The sequence below is a fragment of the Carcharodon carcharias genome, chromosome 22 (assembly GCF_017639515.1).
Source record: "Carcharodon carcharias isolate sCarCar2 chromosome 22, sCarCar2.pri, whole genome shotgun sequence".
NCBI lineage: Eukaryota > Metazoa > Chordata > Chondrichthyes > Lamniformes > Lamnidae > Carcharodon > Carcharodon carcharias.
In genome coordinates, this window is record NC_054488.1 from 5,720,481 (window position 1) to 5,728,773 (window position 8,293).

Below are 8,293 nucleotides of genomic sequence, written 5' to 3' on the forward strand. Positions count from 1 at the left end.
GCAACTTGTGTTGCAATGGTGATGTTGAAGGGTTGCACCAGGTTACAGTTTCAAAAAGATTCACCAATAATGCAGACACAGTTTGCAAGTTTCCCCAAATGTTTAACTTCTTACTTCCTGCAAAGACATTCATTCTGATATACATTGTGCATAAATGGAGTGTAAATTAGTTATTGCAATAGGATATAGTCTAAATGTTCTTATTCAAAATGGCCATCAAATAACAAACCAATCACTTCCCACTGCTCCAACTGGCAGTGAATTGTCGGCAAGGCAGCCACAACAGCACAGTATCCATTGTAAGTGTAATGTTTAAGTGAAGAACCATGAATAAAAATGTTTTTAGGCAAAACATGTAACTAATCAGGTTCAATTCAGTTAGATAAAAACAAAAAAACTGCGGATGCTGGAAATCCAAAACAAAAACAGAATTACCTGGAAAAACTCAGCAGGTCTGGCAGCATCGGCGGAGAAGAAAAGAGTTGATGTTTCGAGTCCTCATGACCCTTCGACAGAACTTGAATTCGAGTCCAAGAAAGAGTTCAAATATAAGCTGGTTTAAGGTGTGTGTGTGGGGGGGTGGAGAGATAGAGAGAGAGAGAGAGGTGGAGGGGGGGGTGGTGTGGTTGTAGGGACAAACAAGCAGTGATAGAAGCAGATCATCAAAAGATGTCAATGACAATAGTACAATAGAACACATAGGTGTTAAAGTTAAAGTTGGTGATATTATCTAAACGAATGTGCTAATTAAGAATGGATGGTAGGGCACTCAAGGTATAGCTCTAGTGGGGGTGTTTTTTTTTAAATTTTTTTAATATATAATGGAAATAGGTGGGAAAAGGAAAATCTTTATAATTTATTGGAAAAAAAAAGGAAGGGGGAAACAGAAAGGGGGTGGGGATGGGGGAGGGAGCTCACGACCTAAAGTTGTTGAATTCAATATTCAGTCCGGAAGGCTGTAAAGTGCCTAGTCGGAAGATGAGGTGTTGTTCCTCCAGTTTGCGTTGGGCTTCACTGGAACAATGCAGCAAGCCAAGGACAGACATGTGGGCAAGAGAGCAGGGTGGAGTGTTAAAATGGCAAGCGACAGGGAGGTTTGGGTCATTCTTGCGGACAGACCGCAGGTGTTCTGCAAAGCGGTCGCCCAGTTTACATTTGGTCTCTCCAATGTAGAGGAGACCACAGTGGTCTCCTCTACATTGGAGAGACCAAACGTAAACTGGGCGACCGCTTTGCAGAACACCTGCGGTCTGTCCGCAAGAATGACCCAAACCTCCCTGTCGCTTGCCATTTTAACACTCCACCCTGCTCTCTTGCCCACATGTCTGTCCTTGGCTTGCTGCATTGTTCCAGTGAAGCCCAACGCAAACTGGAGGAACAACACCTCATCTTCCGACTAGGCACTTTACAGCCTTCCGGACTGAATACTGAATTCAACAACTTTAGGTCGTGAGCTCCCTCCCCCATCCCCACCCCCTTTCTGTTTCCCCCTTCCTTTTTTTTCCAATAAATTATAAAGATTTTCCTTTTCCCACCTATTTCCATTATATAAAAAAAAAATTTAAAAAAAACACCCCCACTAGAGCTATACGTTGAGTGCCCTACCATCCATTCTTAATTAGCACATTCGTTTAGATAATATCACCAACTTTAACTTTAACACCTATGTGTTCTATTGTACTATTGTCGTTGACATCTTTTGATGATCTGCTTCTATCACTGCTTGTTTGTCCTTACAACCACACCCCCCAACCTCTCTCTCTCTCTATTTCTCCACCCCCCACACACACACCTTAAACCAGCTTATATTTCAACTCTTTCTTGGACTCGAACTCAAGTTCTGTCGAAGGGTCATGAGGACTCGAAACGTCAACTCTTTTCTTCTCCGCCGATGCTGCCAGACCTGCTGAGTTTTTCCAGGTAATTCTGTTTTTGTTTTCAATTCAGTTAGCTTTGCTACTGAGGCTGATACATAGATATCAATGGATAGAAATATAAAGTAATACATATTGAAATACTGTATGAAGTAAACAAATGAAGGAAAACTAATTGAAGGAATTGAACTGCTGCTAATCTCTAGCTTTTTCAAGAGCATACCAACCCAGCACCAATGCACAGAGACTTCAGAGAAGATATTGAATGGTCACAGAAGGAAACCATTTGGCCCATCATGTCTGTTCTGAAGGAGCAACTCACCTCCTGCCACTCCCCTGCCTTTTTCCTAGCCCTGCAAATATTTCCTTTTCAGATAATAATTCAATTCCCTTTTGAAAGCCTCGATTGAACCTGCCTCCACCACACTCAGGCTGTGCACTCCAGATCTTAACCACTGGTTGCATGAAAATGTTTTGCTTATCTCCATTGCTGCTTTTGCCAATTAACTTAAATCTGTGCCTCTGGTTCTCGATCCATCCACAATGGGAGCAGTTTCTCCCTATTTACTCTTTCCAGACTCCTCATGATTTTGAACATCTCCACCAAATCTCCTCTCAACCTCTCTTCTCTTCAAGGACAACAACCCCAGCTTCTCCAATCAATTCACATAACTGAAATCCTTCATCTCTGAAAGCATTCTTGTGAATCTTTTCTGCACCCTCTCTAATGCCTTCACATCCTTCCTAAAGTGTGGTGCCAAGAACTGGACAGAATACTCCAGTTGAGGCAGAACCAATGTTTTATAAACGTTTAACATGACCTCCTTGTTGTACCCCATACCCCTATTGTTAAAGCCCAGGATACTGTATGCTTTATTAACACTCCCTCAACCTGTCCTGCCATCTTCAATGATTTATCCACTTATACACCCGGGTTCCTCTGCTCCTGCATTCCTTTTAGAGTTGTGCCCTTTTTATTTTATATTGTGTCTCTGCTTTCTTTCTACAAAAATAAATCACTTCACATTTCTCTGCATCGAACTTCATCTGCCACTTGGCTGCCCATTCCAATGTCTATGTCATTTTGAAGTTCTACCCTCTTCACAGCTCACAATGTTTCCAAGTTTCATCTTATCTGCAAATTTTGAAACTGTGTCCTGTACACCAAGGTCTAAGTCATTAATATATCAGGAAGGGCAAGGATCTTAATGCTGATCCCTGGGGAACTCCACTACAAATCTTTCTCCAGCCCAAAAAAAATCCATAAACCACTGCTCTGTTTCCTGTCACTCAGACAATTTCATATCCATGTTGCAACAGTCCCTTTTATTCCATAAGCTTCTACTTTGCTCACAAGTCTGTTCTGTGGCACTGTATCAAATGCCTTCTGGAAGTCCCATGTACACCACATCAACAGCATTGCCCTCACTAACCCTATTACCTCATCAAAAATCTCAAACAGATTAGTTAAGCATGACTTTCCCTTAACAAATCTATGCTGGCTTTCCTTAGTTAACCCACGTTTGTCCTAATGATAAATTTTGTCCTGAATTACCATCTCTAAAAGCTTCCCCACCACTGTGGCTAAACTGACTAGCCTGTAGCTTCTGGGCTTATCTTTACACCCGTTTTTGAACAAGGATGTAATGTTTGCAACTCTCCAGTCCTCTGGCACTACCTGAGTACAAGGAAGACTGAAAAATTATGGCCAGTGCCTCTGCAATTTCCACTTTCACTTCCCTCAGTATCCTTGGATGCATTTCATTCAGTCCTGGCACCTTATCAAGTTTAAGTACAGATAGCCTATCCAATACCCCCTCATCATCAATTTTAAACGTGTCATATGTCTGAACTATCTCCTTTTTCCCCATGGCCTGGGCAGTATCTTCCTTGATAAAGACAGATGAAATATTCATTTATTACTTCAGTCATGCTACTGCCTCCAGGCACAAATCCCCTTTTTGGTCCCTAATCCACCCCACTCCTCTTATCAGCCTTTTCCTATTAAATACCTATGGAAGACTTTTGGATTCCCTTTTATGTCAGCTGACAGTCTCTTCTCATACTCTCTACTTGCTTTTTCAATTCCCCTCAACCTTCTACATTTGTACTGGTTCTTGATTGTATTATCCCTGACATCTGTCATAAGCATACTTTTTCTGCTTCATCTTAATCTCTATCCCTTTTGTCATCCAGGGAGCTTTGGATTTGTTTGCCCTCCCTTTGTCCTTTGTGGGAATATATCTTGACTACTTGTACTATCTCTTCTTTAAAGGCAGCCAGTTTTGCCTGCTAATCTCTGATTCCAATTTATCTGGGTGTGGGGGGTGGTGGGGATGGCTGGTTCGGTAAGAAGGGAATGTTGTTTTGAGATTCAGAAATTGAGAACAGGTTTCTCTTGGGTCCTGATGAATTTCAGGTCCTGGTCGCCAGCTGGGAGGGAAAGAGGGATTGGAGGCATAATGTGGAGGGGTGAGGGGGATATCAGACAGGTCAGTCGTTAAGGAAATTAGGAAGGTCGGGTGGGGGGGGGGGTGTTATGTAATCATAGGAGATGGGTGAAGCCAGTAAACTTGCTCCAGCAGTTAAATGGAAAAGCACTAACTTCTCAGACCTAGCAGTGCTCATTTCCCTTTAGCTACTGGGTTAAATTTAAAATGGTGATTAATTCTGAGGGACAGCCTCATTGTAATATTTAAATGACTGACCACCTCCCAACCCACCTTTGTTAAAACTGAAAGTGGGTGGGTGGGTTTCAGATTTATTTTACATGCTGTTGACCCAAACCCAACCTTTCTGGCTTGGCGGGGTGGGGGTTAAAATTTCCCTCATGTCCCTATCCTCTTTCATTCTTCTTTCTATATTCTAATGTTTTGTTGCAGTCACCTCTTCCCAAATACTTTCCTTATTTTAGGTTATCTACTGGTAATGCAGTGGACCAAGGACCAGATGAAGCAGTGATTCCTCCCTTCCATGCTGATTTAGCAACATGTTAACTAAGAAAACACTGAACGTAGTGTAAAACCTCCCATTTCTCATCAAAAAGTTTTCCCTATCCTAACCTATTTTGGATAATAAGTCAACAACATCAGGTAGCTGGCCGGGCGACAGCAACCTTTATGTGGTCCTCTTATTAAAAGAAAGTTTTCCAACTTGAAAACCTGTGACTAATACTATCAAAAATGCAACCTGAATCTTGGCCACCAGGCTCCCGGTCCAAGCAGTAAAAGCCCAGAAAATAGCCTTTTTGTACCTGAGAAAATCTGAGAAATAGGACTAGCAACAAGAATATACCAGCTCAATGTTGAAGGCTGATCCTATGCAAAACGTGAGCTATTTGCAGAAAAACTCTGACAGGAATGTGGACAGACTCACCCTGCAAGAAACACACCTTGCAGACCACCTCAGCAGTCAAACTCACATTCCTGTGTACCAACTCATTGTAAGCAGGGATAACAAGACACGTAGCCTAGCCACCTACATCAAGAGAAACCTCACAAATATGCAATATCAGACAACCTCTACTCCATCTCCATCAAAGTACAAAGCTTTTGGCAACCACTCCTAATATTTCCTTTTGTTTGCACATCAAGTTTTGTCCTATTACGCAGCTCTGAAACATTTTAAAGCCATTATTCTACTTTAAAGATATACGACATAGCACCACAAGACCTCTTGTAAGTCTTGTGGGCAGTGTCCCAGTCCAAGACTCAATGGCCACTGAAGGTACGTTCTCAATGTGGCCAAACATGTTGAGTATCAACTTATAAACACTTCCAACACAGGATGGTGATAAGAGTGGGAGAGATTCCTGGTCAGCCATGTGTTCAAGAGAATGTTGGAGCCTCAACCATCACTATCCATAGCACCAGAACATAACATGCATGTAGAAGCCTATGTTGCTACAGCAACTCAGACGCTGTGAATGAAGTGCAACAAACCATCATAAGTAGGTTGCCAAATGTGATTAAATGTATTGCTGGGGGTTTCATCATGACTTGCCCCCAGACTCTAGCCATTATTCAGCCAACACATTCATCATTTGGAAAGGAAAATGACTCATTACCCAATTGGATGATACTTGACTGTCAGTTTGTTCCCATTTTCAATATTTTTATATCTGGTAACAAGAAATGTTCAAAGAAAGGGTATCAGTGGGGGAGCATTTTGCAGATAGTGATCATAACTCTGTTAGCTTCAAGGTTGTTGTGGAAAAGGACAAGGATGGGCCAGGAATCAGAGTTCTAAATTGGTGGAAGGCCGATTTTAGTAAGATCAGATATGGTTTGGCCAGAGTGGACTGGGAGCAGCTACTTTTAGGTAAATCTGCGTCAGAGCAGTGGGACTCATTCAAGAAGGAAGTAGGGAGAGTACAGGGCCAACATATTCCAGTAAAGACAAAGGGTGGGACCAACAAATCCAGGGAACTCTGGATGTCGAGGGATATACAGGATTGGATAAAGAGAAAAAGGGAGGTTTATGGCAGATTCCGAGGGCTCAAAACAGCAGAAGCCCTAGAGGAGTATAGAATATTTAGGCAGGGAGCTTAAACAAGAAATTAGGGGAGCAAAAACGGGGCATGAAAAATATTGGCAGGTAAAATTAAAAGAAAATCCGAAGTTATTTAACAAGTACATTAAGAGTAAGAGGGTAACTAGGGAAAGAGTGGGGCCCATTAAGGACCATAGTGATATTTGTGTCTGGAGACAAGACGTAGATAGGGTTCTAAATAAATACTTTGTGTCGGTGAGAGGGACGATGTGGGTATGGAAATCAGGCAGAAGGACTGTGATATAATTAAAGAAATTAGCATAGAAAGGGAGGAAGTTCTAAGTGGTCTGGCAGGCTTAAAAGGAGATAAATCTCCAGGCTCAGATGAAATGTATCCCAGGCTGTTGAATGAGGCAAGGGGAGGAGATAGCAGGGGCGCTGGCAATAATTTTCAATATCTCTCTGACCACAGGAAAGGTGCCAGAAGACTGGAGGACAGCCAATATGGTACCATTATTCAAGAAAGGAGGAAAGGATAAACCAGGGAACTACAAGCCAGTCAGTCTAACCTCAGTGGTGGGGAAACTATTGAAGCAATGCTGAGGGACAGAATTAATCTACATTTGGAGCAGCAGGATTAATCAAGGACAGTCAGCATGCTTTTGTTAAGGGGAGGTCATGTCTGACCAATTTGATTGAATTTTTTGAAGAGGTGATCAGGTGTGTAGCTGAGGGCAATGCATTTGACGTAGTCTACTTGGACTTCAGCAAAACTTCTAATAAGGTCCCACATGGGAGGCTGATAATGAAGGTAAGAGCCCATGGGATCCAAGGCAACTTGGCAAATTGGATCCAAAATTGGCTCAATGACAGGAAGCAGAGGATGATGGTCGAGGGGTGTTTTTGTGACTGGATGCCTGTGTCCAGTGGGGTTCCACAGCAATTGGTGTGGGTCCCACAGCAATTGGTGTGGGTCCCTTGCTGCTTGTGGTATATATAAATGATTTGGACTTGAATGTAGGAGTGTTGATCAGTAAGTTCGCGGATGACATGAAAATTGGTGGGGTGGTAAATAGGAGGATAGCCTTAGATTACAGGAGGATATAGATGGGCTGAACCACAACCGCCATTCCGCTCCAGGGGCTGGTACCGCGCCTGCGCACTGACTGGAAGAACCGGCCTTGCGCCTGCGCACTGGGGGGGGGGGGGGGTGCAAATTGAAGTGTGAGGTGATGCAATGAGGCAGGACAAACAAGGCACGGGAATACAAGATGAACGGTAGGACCCTGGGAAGTACCAAGGATCAGAGGGATCCTCCGGTGCATGTCCACCGGTCCCCTCAGGTACTGGGGCAGGTAGTTAAAGTGGTTAAGAAGACAAATGGCATACTTGCCTTTAATAGCCGAGGCATAGAATATAAGAGCAGGGAGATTATGTTGGAACTGTATAAAATGTTGGTTAGGCCACAGCTAGTGTTGCATGCAGTTCTGGAATCCGCATTATAGGAAGGATGTGATTGCAGTAGAGAGATTTACCAGGAGTTGCGTGGGCTGGAGGGTTTTAGTTATGTGGAGAGATTGGATAGACTGGGGTTATTTTCCCTGGAGCAGAGGAGATTGAGCGGGGACATGACTGAGTTGTATAAAATTATGAGGGACATAGATAGGGTAGACAGGAAGGAACCTTTCCCCTTGGTGGAAGGATCAATAACCAGGGAGCATAGATTTAAGGTAAGGGGGCAGGAGGTTTAGAGGGGATGTGAGGAAGAATTTTTTCACCCAGAGGGTGGTGGGAATCTGGAACTCACTGCCTGAAAGGGTGGTAGAGGCAGAAACCCTCATAACATTTAAGAAGTATTTGGATGTGCACTTGTGAAGCCATGGCATACAAGGCTATGGGCCTAGTGCTGGAAAACGGGATTAGAATAG